The 15,604-nt window shown below is 34.9% G+C and overlaps 1 non-coding gene across 1 annotated transcript; it reads left to right on the top strand.

Annotated features, from left to right (window-relative positions):
- The first annotated feature begins 11,462 nt into the window (after positions 1-11,462).
- On the top strand, positions 11,463-11,518 carry MIR7359A-2 (microRNA mir-7359a-2). Its single transcript, NR_127583.1, has one exon. It is a non-coding gene; the product is annotated as a microRNA mir-7359a-2 (primary transcript).
- Positions 11,519-15,604: the final 4,086 nt, after the last annotated feature.

The raw sequence follows: 15,604 nt of genomic DNA, 5'->3' as shown, positions 1-15,604 counted from the left end.
GCAGTCTTCATTGTCTTCTAGGGAGTTTGGTTTTTGATTTTCTTTAAGTTCTTTGCAATTCTGTAGGTATCTCTAACATGTTCCCTATTTTGTCACAGAATGAAATCGGCCCTGAGAACCCTCATCATCTTCCAAATAAGGTAGGATCTTGCCAATTCAGAGTTCCATTCTCAATCAGTTGGTATAACATTTCTTTAACTCGTTGAATATTTTGTCTTACAATGTAATGGGCCTATAGAAATCAGAATTTCTGAGGTCGTTTCACGTACTGTAGAAAAATGTTTCTATCAAATGTTGGACACTGTATATGACAATGTATTGAGCCTTCAGAAGCCACATCATCTTCTGGACATGTGGCTATTCATAACCTCTGAGGATCTTCTGGAGATCCAAAATTTCTAGTACATGTTGAATGTTGTATCTGAGAATGAAAAGCATCTTTATTACTTGTATCATTCTGTATGTTTGCTGTGATTTGATGTTTCACTGGACCCTTCCAATTCGGTCAGAACAACATTTCTTTAAAAAAAATGAATATTATAGATCAAAACAGACTATGTTCTTGGAACAACAATCATCATCTGGAATGTGTGTCACTTTTTGTTTCTAAGATCCTTTCCCGTTTTGGTGGAACAATACTGCTTATAACCCTTTGAATATTGTGTCTTAGAATGTGAAAGGCCATTAGACATTTTTGTTTCTCATAGCCTTTCACATTCTTTAGAGACGATATTTCTAGTACATCGTGAATATTGAATATCAGAATACATATTGAGACATCGGGATACTCCTCATCGTTTAGGGAAGCTGGTATTAGGAGATTCTGAGGTCCCTTTCCATTCTGTATGTATAATATTTTTATAAAAAATTGAATATTGTATTCCAGAATGGTGTGGGGTCTTTGAGCACGCTTCAACATTTAAATCAATTCTTCTGGTTCGTTTCTTAAGTTTCTTTCTGAGTTTGTTAGAACGATTGAGCTATGATACCTTGGGTGTTGTGTCTTAGATTGTGAAAGGCCATTAGAGTTTAGAGTTTCTGATGTCCTTTCACATTCTATAGAAACAACATTTCTAGTACATCTTCAGTATTGCCTATCCGAAAATAACGAGCCCTAAGGATCCTCCTCATCTTATCGACATGGTGGTATTAGTAGATCCTGAGGCCCTGTTCGTTCTGTAGCTATAATATTTATATAAAAATATTGAATATTGTATCACAGAATGGATTGGATCCTTTGAGCACACATTGTCATGCAGAAAGGTTATTTATTTTGTGTGTCTCTGAGCAATTTTCCCCGTCTGCAGCAGCAATATTTCTTAAGGAATTGAACACCATACCGAACGATTTAATGGCGCACTACAATCCTCGTTGTCTTCTATAATTAGTATTTATTTTCATTTAGTTCTTCAGTTTGCTGTCTGTTTCATATCTTCCTAATACACTGAATATTTTGTCATAGAATGAAATCGGGCCTGAGAATCCACATGATCTTACAGATAAGGTAAGATCTTGCCATTTAAGAGTTTCTTTCTCAATCTGTTGAACAAACAATGCTATAACTCATTGAATATTTTCTCTATGAAACGAATGAGTCCTTAGAAGTTAGAATTCCTGAGGTCATTTCACATGTTGTACAACAATGTTTCTATATCAACTAGGATATTGTATATGACTATGTATTGAGAGGTCAGAACCCACATCATCTTCTTGACACCTTGGTATTCATAGTATCTGAGGACCTTTCACATTCTGTAGATCCAATATTTCAAGTACTTATTAAATATTGTATCTCAGAATGAAAATGGTCTTTAGAAATGTCATCATTCCCTATGCTTGCTGTGATTTGAAACTTCACGGGTCCCTTCCAATTCTGTGGAAACTATATTTTTTTAAAAATTTGAGTGTTGTATTTCGAAACGACTGGGCTGTTGGAACAACTATCATCATATGGAGTGAGTGGTTTTTTTCATTTCTGTACTCTTTTCCCATTTTAATGGAAAATTAGTGCTATAAAAGTTTGAATGTTGTGTCTTAGGATGTGAACGGCCATTAGATTTTAGAGCTTCTGATGTCCTTTCATATTCCTTAGGAACAATATTTCTAGTACATCGTGGATATTGAATAACAGAATATATTGAGTCTTCAGGATACTCCTCATCGTTTAGAGATGGGGGTATTAGGAGGTTCTGAGGTCCCATTCCTTTCTGTAGGTATAATATTTTAATAAAAAATTAAATATTGTATCACAGATTGGACTGGGCCCTTTGACCAATCATCATCAACTTAGGAGGTTCTTATAATTTGTTTCTAAAGTTCTTTCCCATTTTCTTAGAACAATTGAGCTATAACCCATTGAATATTGTGTCTTAGAATATAAAACGCCATTAGACGTTAGAGCTTCTGATGTCCTTTCACCATCTTGAGTAACAATATTTCTTGATCCTTTTGAATATTGAATATCAGAGTATATGAGACTTCAGGATACTGCTCATCATTTAGTGATGGTTTTATTGGGAGATTCTGAGGGACCTTTCCATTCTGTAGGTATAATTTTTTGAGGAAAGATTGAATATTTTGTCGCAGAATTGAGTGATCCCTTTGAGCAAGCATTGGCATGTAGAAAGGGTATTTTTTGGTTTCTGAGCTAATTTCCCACTCTGTAATTAAATATTGTATCTCGGACTTTAATGGTGGCTGCAGTCTTCATTGTCTTCTAGGGAGTTTGGTTTTTGATTTTCTTTAAGTTCTTTGCAATTCTGTAGGTATCTCTAACATGTTCCCTATTTTGTCACAGAATGAAATCGGCCCTGAGAACCCTCATCATCTTCCAAATAAGGTAGGATCTTGCCAATTCAGAGTTCCATTCTCAATCAGTTGGTATAACATTTCTTTAACTCGTTGAATATTTTGTCTTACAATGTAATGGGCCTATAGAAATCAGAATTTCTGAGGTCGTTTCACGTACTGTAGAAAAATGTGTCTATCAAATGTTGGACACTGTATATGACAATGTATTGAGCCTTCAGAAGCCACATCATCTTCTGGACATGTGGCTATTCATAACCTCTGAGGATCTTCTGGAGATCCAAAATTTCTAGTACATGTTGAATGTTGTTTCTGAGAATGAAAAGCATCTTTATTACTTGTATCATTCTGTATGTTTGCTGTGATTTGATGTTTCACTGGACCCTTCCAATTCGGTCAGAACAACATTTCTTTAAAAAAAATGAATATTATAGATCAAAACAGACTATGTTCTTGGAACAACAATCATCATCTGGAATGTGTGTCACTTTTTGTTTCTAAGATCCTTTCCCGTTTTGGTGGAACAATACCGCTTATAACCCTTTGAATATTGTGTCTTAGAATGTGAAAGGCCATTAGACATTTTTGTTTCTCATAGCCTTTCACATTCTTAGAGACGATATTTCGAGTACATCGTGAATATTGAATATCAGAATACATATTGAGACATCGGGATACTCCTCATCGTTTAGAGAAGCTGGTATTAGGAGATTCTGAGGTCCCTTTCCATTCTGTATGTATAATATTTTTATAAAAAATTGAATATTGTATTCCAGAATGGTGTGGGGTCTTTGAGCACGCTTCAACATTTAAATCAATTCTTCTGGTTCGTTTCTTAAGTTTCTTTCTGAGTTTGTTAGAACGATTGAGCTATGATACCTTGGGTGTTGTGTCTTAGATTGTGAAAGGCCATTAGAGTTTAGAGTTTCTGATGTCCTTTCACATTCTATAGAAACAACATTTCTAGTACATCTTCAGTATTGCCTATCCGAAAATAACGAGCCCTAAGGATCCTCCTCATCTTATCGACATGGTGGTATTAGTAGATCCTGAGGCCCTGTTCGTTCTGTAGCTATAATATTTTTATAAAAATATTGAATATTGTATCACAGAATGGATTGGATCCTTTGAGCACACATTGTCATGCAGAAAGGTTATTTATTTTGTGTGTCTCTGAGCAATTTTCCCCGTCTGCAGCAACAATATTTCTTAAGGAATTGAACACCATACCGAACGATTTAATGGCGCACTACAATCCTCGTTGTCTTCTATAATTAGTATTTATTTTCATTTAGTTCTTCAGTTTGCTGTCTGTTTCATATCTTCCTAATACACTGAATATTTTGTCATAGAATGAAATCGAGCCTGAGAATCCACAAGATCTTACAGATAAGGTAAGATCTTGCCATTTAAGAGTTTCTTTCTCAATCTGTTGAACAAACAATGCTATAACTCATTGGATATTTTCTCTATGAAGCGAATGAGTCCTTAGAAGTTAGAATTCCTGAGGTCATTTCACATGTTGTACAACAATGTTTCTATATCAACTAGGATATTGTATATGACTATGTATTGAGCGGTCAGAACCCACATCATCTTCTTGACACCTTGGTATTCATAGTATCTGAGGACCTTTCACATTCTGTAGATCCAATATTTCAAGTACATATTAAATATTGTATCTCAGAATGAAAATGGTCTTTAGAAATGTCATCATTCCCTATGCTTGCTGTGATTTGAAACTTCAAGGGTCCCTTCCAATTCTGTGGAAACTATATTTCTTTAAAAATTTGAGTGTTGTATTTCGAAACGACTGGGCTGTAGGAACAACTATCATCATATGGAGTGAGTGGTTTTTTTCATTTCTGTACTCTTTTCCCATTTTAATGGAAAATTAGTGCTATAAAAGTTTGAATGTTGTGTCTTAGGATGTGAACGGCCATTAGATTTTAGAGCTTCTGATGTCCTTTCATATTCCTTAGGAACAATATTTCTAGTACATCGTGGATATTGAATAACAGAATATATTGAGTCTTCAGGATCCTCCTCATCGTTTAGAGATGGGGGTATTAGGAGGTTCTGAGGTCCCATTCCTTTCTGTAGGTATAATATTTTAATAAAAAATTAAATATTGTATCACAGATTGGACTGGGCCCTTTGACCAATCATCATCAACTTAGGAGGTTCTTATAATTTGTTTCTAAAGTTCTTTCCCATTTTCTTAGAACAATTGAGCTATAACCCATTGAATATTGTGTCTTAGAATATAAAACGCCATTAGACGTTAGAGCTTCTGATGTCCTTTCACCATCTTGAGTAACAATATTTCTTGATCCTTTTGAATATTGAATATCAGAGTATATGAGACTTCAGGATACTGCTCATCATTTAGTGATGGTTTTATTGGGAGATTCTGAGGGACCTTTCCATTCTGTAGGTATAATTTTTTGATGAAAGATTGAATATTTTGTCGCAGAATTGAGTGATCCCTTTGAGCAAGCATTGGCATGTAGAAAGGGTATTTTTTGGTTTCTGAGCTAATTTCCCACTCTGTAATTAAATATTGTATCTCGGACTTTAATGGTGGCTGCAGTCTTCATTGTCTTCTAGGGAGTTTGGTTTTTGATTTTCTTTAAGTTCTTTGCAATTCTGTAGGTATCTCTAACATGTTCCCTATTTTGTCACAGAATGAAATCGGCCCTGAGAACCCTCATCATCTTCCAAATAAGGTAGGATCTTGCCAATTCAGAGTTCCATTCTCAATCAGTTGGTATAACATTTCTTTAACTCGTTGAATATTTTGTCTTACAATGTAATGGGCCTATAGAAATCAGAATTTCTGAGGTCGTTTCACGTACTGTAGAAAAATGTTTCTATCAAATGTTGGACACTGTATATGACAATGTATTGAGCCTTCAGAAGCCACATCATCTTCTGGACATGTGGCTATTCATAACCTCTGAGGATCTTCTGGAGATCCAAAATTTCTAGTACATGTTGAATGTTGTATCTGAGAATGAAAAGCATCTTTATTACTTGTATCATTCTGTATGTTTGCTGTGATTTGATGTTTCACTGGACCCTTCCAATTCGGTCAGAACAACATTTCTTTAAAAAAAATGAATATTATAGATCAAAACAGACTATGTTCTTGGAACAACAATCATCATCTGGAATGTGTGTCACTTTTTGTTTCTAAGATCCTTTCCCGTTTTGGTGGAACAATACTGCTTATAACCCTTTGAATATTGTGTCTTAGAATGTGAAAGGCCATTAGACATTTTTGTTTCTCATAGCCTTTCACATTCTTTAGAGACGATATTTCTAGTACATCGTGAATATTGAATATCAGAATACATATTGAGACATCGGGATACTCCTCATCGTTTAGGGAAGCTGGTATTAGGAGATTCTGAGGTCCCTTTCCATTCTGTATGTATAATATTTTTATAAAAAATTGAATATTGTATTCCAGAATGGTGTGGGGTCTTTGAGCACGCTTCAACATTTAAATCAATTCTTCTGGTTCGTTTCTTAAGTTTCTTTCTGAGTTTGTTAGAACGATTGAGCTATGATACCTTGGGTGTTGTGTCTTAGATTGTGAAAGGCCATTAGAGTTTAGAGTTTCTGATGTCCTTTCACATTCTATAGAAACAACATTTCTAGTACATCTTCAGTATTGCCTATCCGAAAATAACGAGCCCTAAGGATCCTCCTCATCTTATCGACATGGTGGTATTAGTAGATCCTGAGGCCCTGTTCGTTCTGTAGCTATAATATTTATATAAAAATATTGAATATTGTATCACAGAATGGATTGGATCCTTTGAGCACACATTGTCATGCAGAAAGGTTATTTATTTTGTGTGTCTCTGAGCAATTTTCCCCGTCTGCAGCAGCAATATTTCTTAAGGAATTGAACACCATACCGAACGATTTAATGGCGCACTACAATCCTCGTTGTCTTCTATAATTAGTATTTATTTTCATTTAGTTCTTCAGTTTGCTGTCTGTTTCATATCTTCCTAATACACTGAATATTTTGTCATAGAATGAAATCGGGCCTGAGAATCCACATGATCTTACAGATAAGGTAAGATCTTGCCATTTAAGAGTTTCTTTCTCAATCTGTTGAACAAACAATGCTATAACTCATTGAATATTTTCTCTATGAAACGAATGAGTCCTTAGAAGTTAGAATTCCTGAGGTCATTTCACATGTTGTACAACAATGTTTCTATATCAACTAGGATATTGTATATGACTATGTATTGAGAGGTCAGAACCCACATCATCTTCTTGACACCTTGGTATTCATAGTATCTGAGGACCTTTCACATTCTGTAGATCCAATATTTCAAGTACTTATTAAATATTGTATCTCAGAATGAAAATGGTCTTTAGAAATGTCATCATTCCCTATGCTTGCTGTGATTTGAAACTTCACGGGTCCCTTCCAATTCTGTGGAAACTATATTTTTTTAAAAATTTGAGTGTTGTATTTCGAAACGACTGGGCTGTTGGAACAACTATCATCATATGGAGTGAGTGGTTTTTTTCATTTCTGTACTCTTTTCCCATTTTAATGGAAAATTAGTGCTATAAAAGTTTGAATGTTGTGTCTTAGGATGTGAACGGCCATTAGATTTTAGAGCTTCTGATGTCCTTTCATATTCCTTAGGAACAATATTTCTAGTACATCGTGGATATTGAATAACAGAATATATTGAGTCTTCAGGATACTCCTCATCGTTTAGAGATGGGGGTATTAGGAGGTTCTGAGGTCCCATTCCTTTCTGTAGGTATAATATTTTAATAAAAAATTAAATATTGTATCACAGATTGGACTGGGCCCTTTGACCAATCATCATCAACTTAGGAGGTTCTTATAATTTGTTTCTAAAGTTCTTTCCCATTTTCTTAGAACAATTGAGCTATAACCCATTGAATATTGTGTCTTAGAATATAAAACGCCATTAGACGTTAGAGCTTCTGATGTCCTTTCACCATCTTGAGTAACAATATTTCTTGATCCTTTTGAATATTGAATATCAGAGTATATGAGACTTCAGGATACTGCTCATCATTTAGTGATGGTTTTATTGGGAGATTCTGAGGGACCTTTCCATTCTGTAGGTATAATTTTTTGAGGAAAGATTGAATATTTTGTCGCAGAATTGAGTGATCCCTTTGAGCAAGCATTGGCATGTAGAAAGGGTATTTTTTGGTTTCTGAGCTAATTTCCCACTCTGTAATTAAATATTGTATCTCGGACTTTAATGGTGGCTGCAGTCTTCATTGTCTTCTAGGGAGTTTGGTTTTTGATTTTCTTTAAGTTCTTTGCAATTCTGTAGGTATCTCTAACATGTTCCCTATTTTGTCACAGAATGAAATCGGCCCTGAGAACCCTCATCATCTTCCAAATAAGGTAGGATCTTGCCAATTCAGAGTTCCATTCTCAATCAGTTGGTATAACATTTCTTTAACTCGTTGAATATTTTGTCTTACAATGTAATGGGCCTATAGAAATCAGAATTTCTGAGGTCGTTTCACGTACTGTAGAAAAATGTTTCTATCAAATGTTGGACACTGTATATGACAATGTATTGAGCCTTCAGAAGCCACATCATCTTCTGGACATGTGGCTATTCATAACCTCTGAGGATCTTCTGGAGATCCAAAATTTCTAGTACATGTTGAATGTTGTATCTGAGAATGAAAAGCATCTTTATTACTTGTATCATTCTGTATGTTTGCTGTGATTTGATGTTTCACTGGACCCTTCCAATTCGGTCAGAACAACATTTCTTTAAAAAAAATGAATATTATAGATCAAAACAGACTATGTTCTTGGAACAACAATCATCATCTGGAATGTGTGTCACTTTTTGTTTCTAAGATCCTTTCCCGTTTTGGTGGAACAATACTGCTTATAACCCTTTGAATATTGTGTCTTAGAATGTGAAAGGCCATTAGACATTTTTGTTTCTCATAGCCTTTCACATTCTTTAGAGACGATATTTCTAGTACATCGTGAATATTGAATATCAGAATACATATTGAGACATCGGGATACTCCTCATCGTTTAGGGAAGCTGGTATTAGGAGATTCTGAGGTCCCTTTCCATTCTGTATGTATAATATTTTTATAAAAAATTGAATATTGTATTCCAGAATGGTGTGGGGTCTTTGAGCACGCTTCAACATTTAAATCAATTCTTCTGGTTCGTTTCTTAAGTTTCTTTCTGAGTTTGTTAGAACGATTGAGCTATGATACCTTGGGTGTTGTGTCTTAGATTGTGAAAGGCCATTAGAGTTTAGAGTTTCTGATGTCCTTTCACATTCTATAGAAACAACATTTCTAGTACATCTTCAGTATTGCCTATCCGAAAATAACGAGCCCTAAGGATCCTCCTCATCTTATCGACATGGTGGTATTAGTAGATCCTGAGGCCCTGTTCGTTCTGTAGCTATAATATTTATATAAAAATATTGAATATTGTATCACAGAATGGATTGGATCCTTTGAGCACACATTGTCATGCAGAAAGGTTATTTATTTTGTGTGTCTCTGAGCAATTTTCCCCGTCTGCAGCAGCAATATTTCTTAAGGAATTGAACACCATACCGAACGATTTAATGGCGCACTACAATCCTCGTTGTCTTCTATAATTAGTATTTATTTTCATTTAGTTCTTCAGTTTGCTGTCTGTTTCATATCTTCCTAATACACTGAATATTTTGTCATAGAATGAAATCGGGCCTGAGAATCCACATGATCTTACAGATAAGGTAAGATCTTGCCATTTAAGAGTTTCTTTCTCAATCTGTTGAACAAACAATGCTATAACTCATTGAATATTTTCTCTATGAAACGAATGAGTCCTTAGAAGTTAGAATTCCTGAGGTCATTTCACATGTTGTACAACAATGTTTCTATATCAACTAGGATATTGTATATGACTATGTATTGAGAGGTCAGAACCCACATCATCTTCTTGACACCTTGGTATTCATAGTATCTGAGGACCTTTCACATTCTGTAGATCCAATATTTCAAGTACTTATTAAATATTGTATCTCAGAATGAAAATGGTCTTTAGAAATGTCATCATTCCCTATGCTTGCTGTGATTTGAAACTTCACGGGTCCCTTCCAATTCTGTGGAAACTATATTTTTTTAAAAATTTGAGTGTTGTATTTCGAAACGACTGGGCTGTTGGAACAACTATCATCATATGGAGTGAGTGGTTTTTTTCATTTCTGTACTCTTTTCCCATTTTAATGGAAAATTAGTGCTATAAAAGTTTGAATGTTGTGTCTTAGGATGTGAACGGCCATTAGATTTTAGAGCTTCTGATGTCCTTTCATATTCCTTAGGAACAATATTTCTAGTACATCGTGGATATTGAATAACAGAATATATTGAGTCTTCAGGATACTCCTCATCGTTTAGAGATGGGGGTATTAGGAGGTTCTGAGGTCCCATTCCTTTCTGTAGGTATAATATTTTAATAAAAAATTAAATATTGTATCACAGATTGGACTGGGCCCTTTGACCAATCATCATCAACTTAGGAGGTTCTTATAATTTGTTTCTAAAGTTCTTTCCCATTTTCTTAGAACAATTGAGCTATAACCCATTGAATATTGTGTCTTAGAATATAAAACGCCATTAGACGTTAGAGCTTCTGATGTCCTTTCACCATCTTGAGTAACAATATTTCTTGATCCTTTTGAATATTGAATATCAGAGTATATGAGACTTCAGGATACTGCTCATCATTTAGTGATGGTTTTATTGGGAGATTCTGAGGGACCTTTCCATTCTGTAGGTATAATTTTTTGAGGAAAGATTGAATATTTTGTCGCAGAATTGAGTGATCCCTTTGAGCAAGCATTGGCATGTAGAAAGGGTATTTTTTGGTTTCTGAGCTAATTTCCCACTCTGTAATTAAATATTGTATCTCGGACTTTAATGGTGGCTGCAGTCTTCATTGTCTTCTAGGGAGTTTGGTTTTTGATTTTCTTTAAGTTCTTTGCAATTCTGTAGGTATCTCTAACATGTTCCCTATTTTGTCACAGAATGAAATCGGCCCTGAGAACCCTCATCATCTTCCAAATAAGGTAGGATCTTGCCAATTCAGAGTTCCATTCTCAATCAGTTGGTATAACATTTCTTTAACTCGTTGAATATTTTGTCTTACAATGTAATGGGCCTATAGAAATCAGAATTTCTGAGGTCGTTTCACGTACTGTAGAAAAATGTTTCTATCAAATGTTGGACACTGTATATGACAATGTATTGAGCCTTCAGAAGCCATATCATCTTCTGGACATGTGGCTATTCATAACCTCTGAGGATCTTCTGGAGATCCAAAATTTCTAGTACATGTTGAATGTTGTATCTGAGAATGAAAAGCATCTTTATTACTTGTATCATTCTGTATGTTTGCTGTGATTTGATGTTTCACTGGACCCTTCCAATTCGGTCAGAACAACATTTCTTTAAAAAAAATGAATATTATAGATCAAAACAGACTATGTTCTTGGAACAACAATCATCATCTGGAATGTGTGTCACTTTTTGTTTCTAAGATCCTTTCCCGTTTTGGTGGAACAATACTGCTTATAACCCTTTGAATATTGTGTCTTAGAATGTGAAAGGCCATTAGACATTTTTGTTTCTCATAGCCTTTCACATTCTTAGAGACGATATTTCGAGTACATCGTGAATATTGAATATCAGAATACATATTGAGACATCGGGATACTCCTCATCGTTTAGGGAAGCTGGTATTAGGAGATTCTGAGGTCCCTTTCCATTCTGTATGTATAATATTTTTATAAAAAATTGAATATTGTATTCCAGAATGGTGTGGGGTCTTTGAGCACGCTTCAACATTTAAATCAATTCTTCTGGTTCGTTTCTTAAGTTTCTTTCTGAGTTTGTTAGAACGATTGAGCTATGATACCTTGGGTGTTGTGTCTTAGATTGTGAAAGGCCATTAGAGTTTAGAGTTTCTGATGTCCTTTCACATTCTATAGAAACAACATTTCTAGTACATCTTCAGTATTGCCTATCCGAAAATAACGAGCCCTAAGGATCCTCCTCATCTTATCGACATGGTGGTATTAGTAGATCCTGAGGCCCTGTTCGTTCTGTAGCTATAATATTTATATAAAAATATTGAATATTGTATCACAGAATGGATTGGATCCTTTGAGCACACATTGTCATGCAGAAAGGTTATTTATTTTGTGTGTCTCTGAGCAATTTTCCCCGTCTGCAGCAGCAATATTTCTTAAGGAATTGAACACCATACCGAACGATTTAATGGCGCACTACAATCCTCGTTGTCTTCTATAATTAGTATTTATTTTCATTTAGTTCTTCAGTTTGCTGTCTGTTTCATATCTTCCTAATACACTGAATATTTTGTCATAGAATGAAATCGGGCCTGAGAATCCACATGATCTTACAGATAAGGTAAGATCTTGCCATTTAAGAGTTTCTTTCTCAATCTGTTGAACAAACAATGCTATAACTCATTGAATATTTTCTCTATGAAACGAATGAGTCCTTAGAAGTTAGAATTCCTGAGGTCATTTCACATGTTGTACAACAATGTTTCTATATCAACTAGGATATTGTATATGACTATGTATTGAGAGGTCAGAACCCACATCATCTTCTTGACACCTTGGTATTCATAGTATCTGAGGACCTTTCACATTCTGTAGATCCAATATTTCAAGTACTTATTAAATATTGTATCTCAGAATGAAAATGGTCTTTAGAAATGTCATCATTCCCTATGCTTGCTGTGATTTGAAACTTCACGGGTCCCTTCCAATTCTGTGGAAACTATATTTTTTTAAAAATTTGAGTGTTGTATTTCGAAACGACTGGGCTGTTGGAACAACTATCATCATATGGAGTGAGTGGTTTTTTTCATTTCTGTACTCTTTTCCCATTTTAATGGAAAATTAGTGCTATAAAAGTTTGAATGTTGTGTCTTAGGATGTGAACGGCCATTAGATTTTAGAGCTTCTGATGTCCTTTCATATTCCTTAGGAACAATATTTCTAGTACATCGTGGATATTGAATAACAGAATATATTGAGTCTTCAGGATACTCCTCATCGTTTAGAGATGGGGGTATTAGGAGGTTCTGAGGTCCCATTCCTTTCTGTAGGTATAATATTTTAATAAAAAATTAAATATTGTATCACAGATTGGACTGGGCCCTTTGACCAATCATCATCAACTTAGGAGGTTCTTATAATTTGTTTCTAAAGTTCTTTCCCATTTTCTTAGAACAATTGAGCTATAACCCATTGAATATTGTGTCTTAGAATATAAAACGCCATTAGACGTTAGAGCTTCTGATGTCCTTTCACCATCTTGAGTAACAATATTTCTTGATCCTTTTGAATATTGAATATCAGAGTATATGAGACTTCAGGATACTGCTCATCATTTAGTGATGGTTTTATTGGGAGATTCTGAGGGACCTTTCCATTCTGTAGGTATAATTTTTTGAGGAAAGATTGAATATTTTGTCGCAGAATTGAGTGATCCCTTTGAGCAAGCATTGGCATGTAGAAAGGGTATTTTTTGGTTTCTGAGCTAATTTCCCACTCTGTAATTAAATATTGTATCTCGGACTTTAATGGTGGCTGCAGTCTTCATTGTCTTCTAGGGAGTTTGGTTTTTGATTTTCTTTAAGTTCTTTGCAATTCTGTAGGTATCTCTAACATGTTCCCTATTTTGTCACAGAATGAAATCGGCCCTGAGAACCCTCATCATCTTCCAAATAAGGTAGGATCTTGCCAATTCAGAGTTCCATTCTCAATCAGTTGGTATAACATTTCTTTAACTCGTTGAATATTTTGTCTTACAATGTAATGGGCCTATAGAAATCAGAATTTCTGAGGTCGTTTCACGTACTGTAGAAAAATGTTTCTATCAAATGTTGGACACTGTATATGACAATGTATTGAGCCTTCAGAAGCCACATCATCTTCTGGACATGTGGCTATTCATAACCTCTGAGGATCTTCTGGAGATCCAAAATTTCTAGTACATGTTGAATGTTGTATCTGAGAATGAAAAGCATCTTTATTACTTGTATCATTCTGTATGTTTGCTGTGATTTGATGTTTCACTGGACCCTTCCAATTCGGTCAGAACAACATTTCTTTAAAAAAAATGAATATTATAGATCAAAACAGACTATGTTCTTGGAACAACAATCATCATCTGGAATGTGTGTCACTTTTTGTTTCTAAGATCCTTTCCCGTTTTGGTGGAACAATACTGCTTATAACCCTTTGAATATTGTGTCTTAGAATGTGAAAGGCCATTAGACATTTTTGTTTCTCATAGCCTTTCACATTCTTTAGAGACGATATTTCTAGTACATCGTGAATATTGAATATCAGAATACATATTGAGACATCGGGATACTCCTCATCGTTTAGGGAAGCTGGTATTAGGAGATTCTGAGGTCCCTTTCCATTCTGTATGTATAATATTTTTATAAAAAATTGAATATTGTATTCCAGAATGGTGTGGGGTCTTTGAGCACGCTTCAACATTTAAATCAATTCTTCTGGTTCGTTTCTTAAGTTTCTTTCTGAGTTTGTTAGAACGATTGAGCTATGATACCTTGGGTGTTGTGTCTTAGATTGTGAAAGGCCATTAGAGTTTAGAGTTTCTGATGTCCTTTCACATTCTATAGAAACAACATTTCTAGTACATCTTCAGTATTGCCTATCCGAAAATAACGAGCCCTAAGGATCCTCCTCATCTTATCGACATGGTGGTATTAGTAGATCCTGAGGCCCTGTTCGTTCTGTAGCTATAATATTTATATAAAAATATTGAATATTGTATCACAGAATGGATTGGATCCTTTGAGCACACATTGTCATGCAGAAAGGTTATTTATTTTGTGTGTCTCTGAGCAATTTTCCCCGTCTGCAGCAGCAATATTTCTTAAGGAATTGAACACCATACCGAACGATTTAATGGCGCACTACAATCCTCGTTGTCTTCTATAATTAGTATTTATTTTCATTTAGTTCTTCAGTTTGCTGTCTGTTTCATATCTTCCTAATACACTGAATATTTTGTCATAGAATGAAATCGGGCCTGAGAATCCACATGATCTTACAGATAAGGTAAGATCTTGCCATTTAAGAGTTTCTTTCTCAATCTGTTGAACAAACAATGCTATAACTCATTGAATATTTTCTCTATGAAACGAATGAGTCCTTAGAAGTTAGAATTCCTGAGGTCATTTCACATGTTGTACAACAATGTTTCTATATCAACTAGGATATTGTATATGACTATGTATTGAGAGGTCAGAACCCACATCATCTTCTTGACACCTTGGTATTCATAGTATCTGAGGACCTTTCACATTCTGTAGATCCAATATTTCAAGTACTTATTAAATATTGTATCTCAGAATGAAAATGGTCTTTAGAAATGTCATCATTCCCTATGCTTGCTGTGATTTGAAACTTCACGGGTCCCTTCCAATTCTGTGGAAACTATATTTTTTTAAAAATTTGAGTGTTGTATTTCGAAACGACTGGGCTGTTGGAACAACTATCATCATATGGAGTGAGTGGTTTTTTTCATTTCTGTACTCTTTTCCCATTTTAATGGAAAATTAGTGCTATAAAAGTTTGAATGTTGTGTCTTAGGATGTGAACGGCCATTAGATTTTAGAGCTTCTGATGTCCTTTCATATTCCTTAGGAACAATATTTCTAGTACA

The sequence above is a fragment of the Monodelphis domestica genome, chromosome X (assembly GCF_027887165.1).
Source record: "Monodelphis domestica isolate mMonDom1 chromosome X, mMonDom1.pri, whole genome shotgun sequence".
In the NCBI taxonomy this organism is placed as follows: domain Eukaryota; kingdom Metazoa; phylum Chordata; class Mammalia; order Didelphimorphia; family Didelphidae; genus Monodelphis; species Monodelphis domestica.
Note: the sequence above shows the minus strand (reverse complement) of the source record. Positions and strands in the feature narration are given on the sequence as shown.